This window comes from Sinohyriopsis cumingii, chromosome 2 (genome assembly GCF_028554795.1).
Source record: "Sinohyriopsis cumingii isolate HCF-2022 chromosome 2, ASM2855479v2, whole genome shotgun sequence".
Taxonomy (NCBI): domain Eukaryota; kingdom Metazoa; phylum Mollusca; class Bivalvia; order Unionida; family Unionidae; genus Sinohyriopsis; species Sinohyriopsis cumingii.
This window is the reverse complement of record NC_142962.1, coordinates 32,783,807-32,792,473: the sequence shown is the minus strand read 5'-3', so window position 1 is coordinate 32,792,473 and position 8,667 is coordinate 32,783,807. Positions and strand designations below refer to the sequence as shown.

The 8,667-nt window shown below is 36.4% G+C and overlaps 1 protein-coding gene across 2 annotated transcripts in view; it reads left to right on the top strand.

Annotated features, from left to right (window-relative positions):
- The first annotated feature begins 17 nt into the window (after positions 1 to 17).
- The window catches only part of LOC149804584 (uncharacterized), a 68,701-nt gene continuing 60,051 nt past the window's right edge, over positions 18 to 8,667 (top strand). For both annotated transcript variants that reach the window (XM_089941901.1, XM_089941909.1), the window contains exon 1: positions 18 to 164. The gene's annotated coding sequence lies outside the window, so the exon portion shown is untranslated. The remainder of the gene's footprint in view (positions 165 to 8,667) is intronic.

Sequence of the window (8,667 nt, the reverse complement as noted above, 5' to 3'; positions counted from 1 at the left end):
TCAGATGCGAAGGAAAGTCGAGCATGTTTATCAACAAAATTTAATTCAGTCTAAATTTAGAACATTATCATAAGAATACTCACTTGACTGGCAATTCATATCCGCAGTAGGATTTGACAGAAAGGCAACCTTCAATGGTCAACAGATGATAAAGAACTCAGAAAGTACGTCGTTATACATTTTCCAGTTAATTTAATATCTTACAGTACTGTTCGGTTGTAGGCTTTTTGTTAACACTTTTGTGGGTTATTACGGCATTTATTTTGGCCACATGACTTCCATGCGTCCTCTTTTTCCCAGACTTTTCCTGCTTTTCGTTTTTTTTTTATAAATAAAATGTCTACACAAATATGTACACGATTTCCTGAGTGTCCTCATTTTTGAAAGTTCAAATATGGTAACAAATTATTTCTAACTACTATAGTTGGTCGTAAATAATTTTAATATGTCTTTTTTCGGCAATAGTTATTAGTATTGGATATTTTTCAGTAATAAAGACAGCATATCCATCCTTGCCAACCTCCCAGACAGTGTTGATAGGTTTTTGGGATTCAAAATGTGTCTTTTTTCTGAGCTCCCAAGAGGGTGGGTGTCAGTTATGCATGATCCCCAAAAAAACAATGTTATTCAACTGTGAAAAAGTTATCTTCCCTTATAAGGCAATAGAAAGTGACTGGAAATTCAAGCTTTAATCAAAGACAATAAATACTGTAGTTCTCTTTTTTAAAGCCTTTAATACAGTCCCTCACCCCTCTCATAGTTGGTATATTTAGCATTGTCAGATATCATACATATGTGTATGCTCATAATTACAATTACACAGACTTTGTTGAAAAAAAAACAATATATAGTGAGATACAAAATACAGTCTTAAGGTATTGACCATTTAATTTTGGGGGCTGGGGTTGGGATGTTCATTTGAATCAGAATAATTTGTTTTTCTTTTATCACAAGATACTTTTTTTCAACTAATAGAATGGGTATAATTAGTTATTTTTCTTCAAAGCAGAGATTTTCAAGCTTATTTGGTATGGAATTTTAATATAAAAGAAATCATAGCCCCCCCCCCCCAGTAGATGTTTGAAATAATTCAGTTGGGGAGTGGCAAAGGTGATTAACTTGTGGTACCATTGTTCAAACTTCCTGAAGATTTAAAATTGTTCTCTTTCTGAATCTTGCCTATACATTTTTGTTGGGTAGTGTCAAACATGCAATGACCACACTTGTGAGAATGTCTATGCATGTTAGTTACTTTTGGGATTGAGCTCAGCATTCATGCATTGTCCCTGTGCTGGGTGGTGTTAAATCATAGACTTTTGAATGACTTGGTATTGATACATGGTGTTATGTAAGCAGAGGTCTCGCTATGATTTAAAAATGAAGAGTCCAGGACTCCTATTTTGGTGAAAATAGGAGTCCCACCAGCAAAAGTTGCAGCCTACTCCCAGAACCATAGTGGGCATACCTGAAGTGGCTAAATATCCAGATGAGAAGAACCACTGATAGCCACTGAGTTTACTTTTCCTAATTCTTTACAACACTGACATACAGCTCTTGTTTGTTCATCAGAGTGAGACTGAATTTTGTCAATCCAAGGAAAAGTCTTATTCCAAACACAAAGCCAGGCATCACTCACATTTTTATTTTTTCCATGTGAAACTGACAGTTTTCACAGGTTGAGTGCTCTTCTGAGTTTCACTGCAATCTTTGTCAATTTGCCATTTAACCCGAAAAATAAATATTTATCCAAATTTGCAAAAAGCATTTTGTTGAAGACTCACTGTGTCTTGATTTTGAGGTCACATGCTCTACTTATTTGGCTACACTCAGAAGCTAACACAATAATGAAACCTAAAGTTGTTCTTTGATGTACTCTTATAATGACCACATGTAAATCTCTGGGTTTTTCTCCCTCTGAATTCAGTCGCTGTAAATATCAGCACATTTTCCATTACTCATCAGCTAGTGTAAATATTTGAACTTGCTGAGCAGTTATTGCATCATGTTCTTTTGATGTACTCTAACATGCACATCTGGGGGTCTTTTGGTCACTGAATTATGTCATTGTAAATATCGGCACAAATAAAATTATCAACTGATCAACGCATTTTCCCGCTCAGCAGGAGCTTGAAGCAGGACTGGTAAGGCTTTGAATTTGACACCCAGGTATTGCTTGCATATGGAGGTTTCCTGCATAAGTGATTTTCTGCGTCCCAGATAAAAAAATTTGCATCCAAATATTAATAATTAAGCATTTATGAGACCTCTGGTAAGCAAAGAATTATACACTGTTGCTGCTTCAAAAAGTCAAATAAGGTCTGTCAATCAGGACTTATCAAATGTAGTTTTGCTTAGATATGCTCACTTCACTGATGGCTTGTCTTATTCTGAATCACAGCTGCATTTTGACATTTTACATTAAAATATAAATCACTTCTTCATTATTCCAACTACCAAAATAATGTTTTCTTGTCATATATATTGGACTTAAAGAAATAAAGACAGCATAAACATTATCTTTCAGGTGGTGACAAGTAATAAATGTTTTTCTTCAACATGCATCTCTTTGCTTTACCTAACTTCAAATGAATTGGATTGTTCCATTTTAGTGTACATTTCCAATGCAAATTAGCTTAAAGGACTTCCCCATAGCAGTGCTCAGCAGAACATCACTGTAGCTGTTGTCAGGGGTCCCGAGTGGCCAAGTGGTCTAAAGTGCTCTCCGTTACGGATCACTGCCATCTCACCTCTGTCTGCGTGGGTTCAAGTCTAGGATTTGGCCAATGTGGGTATGTGAGAAAGCTTGCCAGTAGCTTCTCGTGGGTCGTTGGTTTTTTCCGGGGTTTTCCAGGGTTCTTCCTCCACCATTAATACTGGCCGCCATGCATAGCCTATCGTGTGCTGAAAAATGGCATTAAACCCAACAACAACAACAACAAGTAGCTGTTGTCACTTGGTTACTCAATCTGTGCAGTGTTGGTTTTTATCTGTGATTACCTCACTTTTTACTCTTCTCTAGGACCATCAACTACATAAATTGCCTAGAGGTGATAGGTTTCTATTACATTTAAAAATAACCTTTTTACTGTTTATACAGGTTAGGGGCATATGTGGTGGTATCAAGAAAGGTCTTTCTCTGTCCTTCTTACGATTACTGAAAATCATTTTTTTAAAAACATGACTGTGTTGTATGGGAGTAAAAATCATGTTCTTTATGTGACACATCTTGTAGTGCAGATGTGCATACCTTATAACATCAACATTACAATTTATTCACAAATTAATGTCTTCAATGTCTTTCAAACGCCACGTTTGATGGGACTACTTCACTTTTCTATAGACTAAATAAAAAACATTGATAACAGATTGCATCAGTATTGCAAGGAGTGTTTGGTTGCTATGACGTCATGTCTTAGTCTCATTACCTTGGAGATATTAGATGATATAATTGCTCTCCTAAACTGCATTGCCTTTCATGGCTAGAGAATACATGATGAACCACATAAATATGTATTTTCTTGAATAGATGTTCTGCTTGTTATATCTTTATGAAATTATTAGCTAATTTCTGGACAAGAGTAAATGGAAAAAATGATTGGATATGTGCTTTGCAAACACCAAATTTAGTTTAAAATAGAAATCTTGACCCATTTCTGATTAGAATATTTTTCATTTAGATGAGTGACTGGAGACACCAGCATTTCTCTTTCTTTGCGAATATCATAATCTTCTTGACACTTTGTGTACAGTTGATACAGCGCCTATATTTACATGTATAACTTTATACTAAGAGTTCTGCTTCATTAAATACTTTTACATTGTAAGATTTGAAGTAGTTTGTCATATCACATTGTTGCATACAATAATACATTTACAACTATGTTGGCAAAAGTTTTGCAAATGCAATGTTTCAATCATGAATTATGCAGTGGTGGACCTCCAGTGTATATGACTTTAGTACAAATCTCAATCTCAGCATTGCTTATGATGACAACATAGCCATCACCAGGGATCACGCTACCAGACGAAGTGGGCCACTAAGTCACCTAAAAAATGTAAACTTCACCCTCTTCTGCTAGGAAAGCAAAAACGATTTCGCCCTGTGATTTTTTAGAGGTACATTGATTAACCATACCTTTTGAGGTGCCCCCTTGCCTTAGCCAGGTTAGTTCTAGTGTTGTAGTGAAAGGTATTCATTGAGCCATCAGTTGCTATGCCTAGTTTTGATATCAGTTACGCTGATAAACTCTTGCACATTTATAGGCATGTGTTTTGATAGCTGATTGACCATTAACCATTTCCCAAGTAAGTTAGAAACTATAGGCCCCTATCACTACCCGAATTACACATGTTATCCTTTGATGATAAAAATATACAAACTTGTGTTTCAAAACTTTAACAGTAGTATGTAAGTAGCAATATGTGTTTTAAGAATAAAATTGGTGAGCTGGTTATTTATACTGCTTCTTGTACACTATTTTGTCATAAAATTAGTTTGAAACTGTAAGTGTACCAGTAAAGAGGAAATGATGGCAGACATTGCTATGTCTGGGAAGTACCAGTTTAAAAGATTGTCTGTTTTTGTAAATCATCGGGCAGATATATTCAGAAAAAAATACAATGCATAGAAAGCAAAGCCCAGGTGTTATGTTCTTTAAGATTTAACTTTAAAATGCAATTATATAGGTCAGAAACTTATGGGACAATGCTATGTTGTGGAATTCGTGAGAAATGTTGTAAGGTTTGAGTTCGTTTCTGACTTGACTCATATTTGTGTAAAGAGCTGCAAAGCAGATACTATATAATCAATGCCTAAACAAAAATTAATACAAGTTCATAGACAAATTAACCATAAATTTGCAATCCTATCATTGGACTATTGTAATGAAGCTATATAAAGTGAGTGATTACATTGTGAAAAGTGTTGGGATTGGTCGGCCTGGTGTCAGGATAATGTGACTGGGTGGGAGATCATGCTACATGTCTGCGGCATGATGCCCCAGTGCTAGACGTCACTATAAACTGCCATACTGCAGACATCGTAGCAATATGACTGAAAAATTGTTAAAGCTATGTTAAAAAATCCAAAACACACACACACACATTGCAAAAAACCCATCTTTTTAAAAATAGATGCACTCGTGTCTGTGTTGATTTGGTTGGAAAGAAGGGTTTAGTTCATATACCTACTATAAAGGAGCCTTATCTGTAATTATATGCATTTTAATGTGTTAATTATGAATAGTTACGAGAATGTTTTAATATGCAACAAAGAAACGAGGACAAACAGTGTGATCTAAAGACACGTGTGCATTTGCCCTCTTGTACATGGGACAGGGGTTGTTTCAAATGCATTTATAATCTTTGAAGGTGACATTATTATGAACTTTTAGAAAGTATATAATAAATAAATATAAAAATATTTTAAAAAATTGATTTAAGGTAGTTGATCAAGTATTTTTATTAACTTGCAATTACAATAATGTAATCTGGTTACTCAGTTAAACTTTGTTATAACAATGTTACTCTCTGTTAGAGTCATATGGCCAAAATAATTACGGTAAGAAAATTGTATACTTGAAAATAAAAATAAAGTATTGCTTAAATCAAATGTTAAATGCAAATATGAATACTGGGAAATAGAGGACATAAATTCAAATAAGACAACACACACTATATATATATATATATATATATATATATATATATATATATATATATATATATATATATATATATATATTGCATTTCTTGCTTTGCATCCACTTCTACCTGTTGAGCTCTCACTTCTCCCTGATGTGTCCAAAAGGAGAAGTCACTTCTTCCTAAAATTCAGGTCTAGCTTGACCCCTGTATCAGTAAATGTTACATGCAGAAAGAATAAAATAGTTATTTCTTCACATTCACCTTTAATCCCATACTCCAGCATAGTGGTGGTAAATTTAGTTGATAATATATTCCAATGAGAGTATGGGAAATTAAGGTTTGCTACCAACAGGATTATGGCTTTTATTCTTCTGGAAGTTTATAGAATATTACTTCTCATTTGCTAAGAAACCTCAACATATGTATGTACACTTTTCATGTGAAAAATTCAATTGGTGAGCTCCCCATTTGTGCTGTATTCATAAACATTTCTTTTTCAAATACGTTACCCAGTCATAATACCTTAGGAGAACTACTACTAACTTGCAAGCCCCGAGTGGCCGAGTGGTCTAAAGCATTCTCCATTACAGATCACTGCCATCTCACCTCTGTCTTAGTGGGTTCAAATCTCCGATTCAGCCAATGTGGGTATGTGAGAAAGCTTGCCAGTAGCTTCTCGTGGGTCGGTGGTTCTTTCTGGGGTTTTCCCAGGTTCTTCCACCGTTAATACTGGCTGCCATGTATAACCTATCATGTGCTGAAAAATGGCATTAAACCCTACAACAACAACAACTACCTTGCAAATCCAGCCCTCCCAGATACTAGTTTTAGCTAAAGGGAGCTAGAAGTTTTCTGCCGACCAATGTGGTGGTTGATCAGAGTGATATCCCCTTAGGTATAAGACTTGGCAGCAAAGCCTAAGAAATTATCAGTTACTACTTCGCTTGTGCCAGGAAGCATGCTCTTGTCATAAAAGACCTCACAGAAGCCAGAAATTACATGAAAGTTATACCACTACAAGTTGGAGTTTTTTACTTCTCAAGAAAGTATACTCCAACTATATTTCGAACTTTTTCTCTTTCTGTCATGACAGAGTTCTGCCTTTACAAGTTGCAAACACTTTGTCGTCATCACACATTTAGGTTCTATTGCTTATATAACTCCGACAAATGTGTAACTCCATTACAAACAGGTACATATCGGTAATGTGGACACTCTTGTACATTTCTGTATTTCTTCCACTCTGATCGAACAAGTACAGGTCAGCACTCTATGTATATTTTATTCAGTCACCTCCTGTGCATGCATGTTTCTATAGGTGACACTTGAGTCATATTTATCTGCATATATTTACTTAATTCATATTGAGTCACTCACATGTGTAGCTTATGTGACTTCACAAGTTAGGTTCGGGTTACATTATTTATATGTGTGCATGTCCTTATGCTGTTAAGAAATTCTTTATTTATGCATAGTCCCATCTGAGTTTAATTTACAATGGTATCTTTAACCGTTGAACACCATGCTTAAATGAGTACCTGTACAGGCCATCCTTGACCTTCCCTACAGGTAGCATGGTAATTGAGATGTCTGCTTTCACTATTTTCCAGGTAATCATCATTTGATATAGCTCTGTGCCCACACTATTCAAACATCACATGTGCAGGCTCACAGGTCTATAAACAGTTGGTACTGCATTTATATTTTACCTGTATGCTTTTTTGCTTTATTAGACTGTCTGTCATCAATGTCTGGGTCACCATTTTAATGATTTAGCTCTACACAGACATTACGTTCTAAAGACAGGTGCAGGGCTACAGTCAATCAATAACAGCCTGGCTCCCATTATGTCAAACCCAACTTTTGTAGTCATGTACAGGTACCAGTCTAACCCTCAAACCACCTAGAGACACTCATTCAGCATGATGCCACAAATAGTTCTTCACACATCTACAGATGTTGCTTTGCAATTTTTCTACACTCTTCCAAGAAAAGAGACCCTTTACCAAGTGACTGTCTTGAAGTCATCTTTTCTAATTCAGTGTGTTCTTTGAATTTAGTGAGCAACACACCTCGTTACTCTTTGCCAGCTTGGTCTCAAGTGTTACAAGGGACCTTAAACTTACCTCACACAATGAAGATGATGTTGCTTGTTCTCCAGAACTGTCATCTCTTCCACACTATTCAATGGCATAGAAAGACTCAGCCTTCCGAGCCTTCATTGAGGACACTTTCCACTCCCAGAGTTTTGTCCTCCTCCTCCCACTTCAACAACAACCTGGACCAGCACTTCAGCATATGTTGATCTTACGACGCAACAGAAGAGTCCAACTTAAATTACTCCTGCATTCTGAGAGAGTTGAAGATGTTCTGACCTGACTTTGTTTTGGACTTTCATTCTCTCTGGATATCTTCCATCAGATGGAACATAGCTTATCTTCTTCCACTCCGAATACCTCAGTGCATGCATTGTAATCAGTCTCAAGAATGGCCTGTGTTATGAGCAAAGCCACTCAACACATTTTGGACATTGCTTTAACCGCAGCTACCAGTCCATTTGGCGGAACGCATACACAGTGCACTCAGATTGCACTTACTTGAAGGACCATTATATCGCCAAGCTAAGAGCACAGCATTAATCCCCATACCTTCTGTTTAACGTCCCGATGGATGACTTCAATGAATAAGCCATCAAGAAGACATATTTCCCTCCCTCCCACAACCACAGCGTCTATAAATGGATAGTACCAGAAAGCTAAATGGACCCAAGGGTCAGTCATAGGACACAAAACTTGGAATGCTGTTTGATCGAAGATCCACTCATCAGAAGTCAATTTTTTTGCATAACTAGTGGATATAGCACTGAGAGGGTTCTATCATTCATTCATGAAATGACCCATAGTAGCACCTTACTTTTGAAGAATTCTATGCACAGGGGAACCCCTTTTCCCTACTAGGCTTGCTCAATGCGGCAGTGGACCTCATGGTCCTAGGTCACCTACTGCATTGCTACTGCTTTCT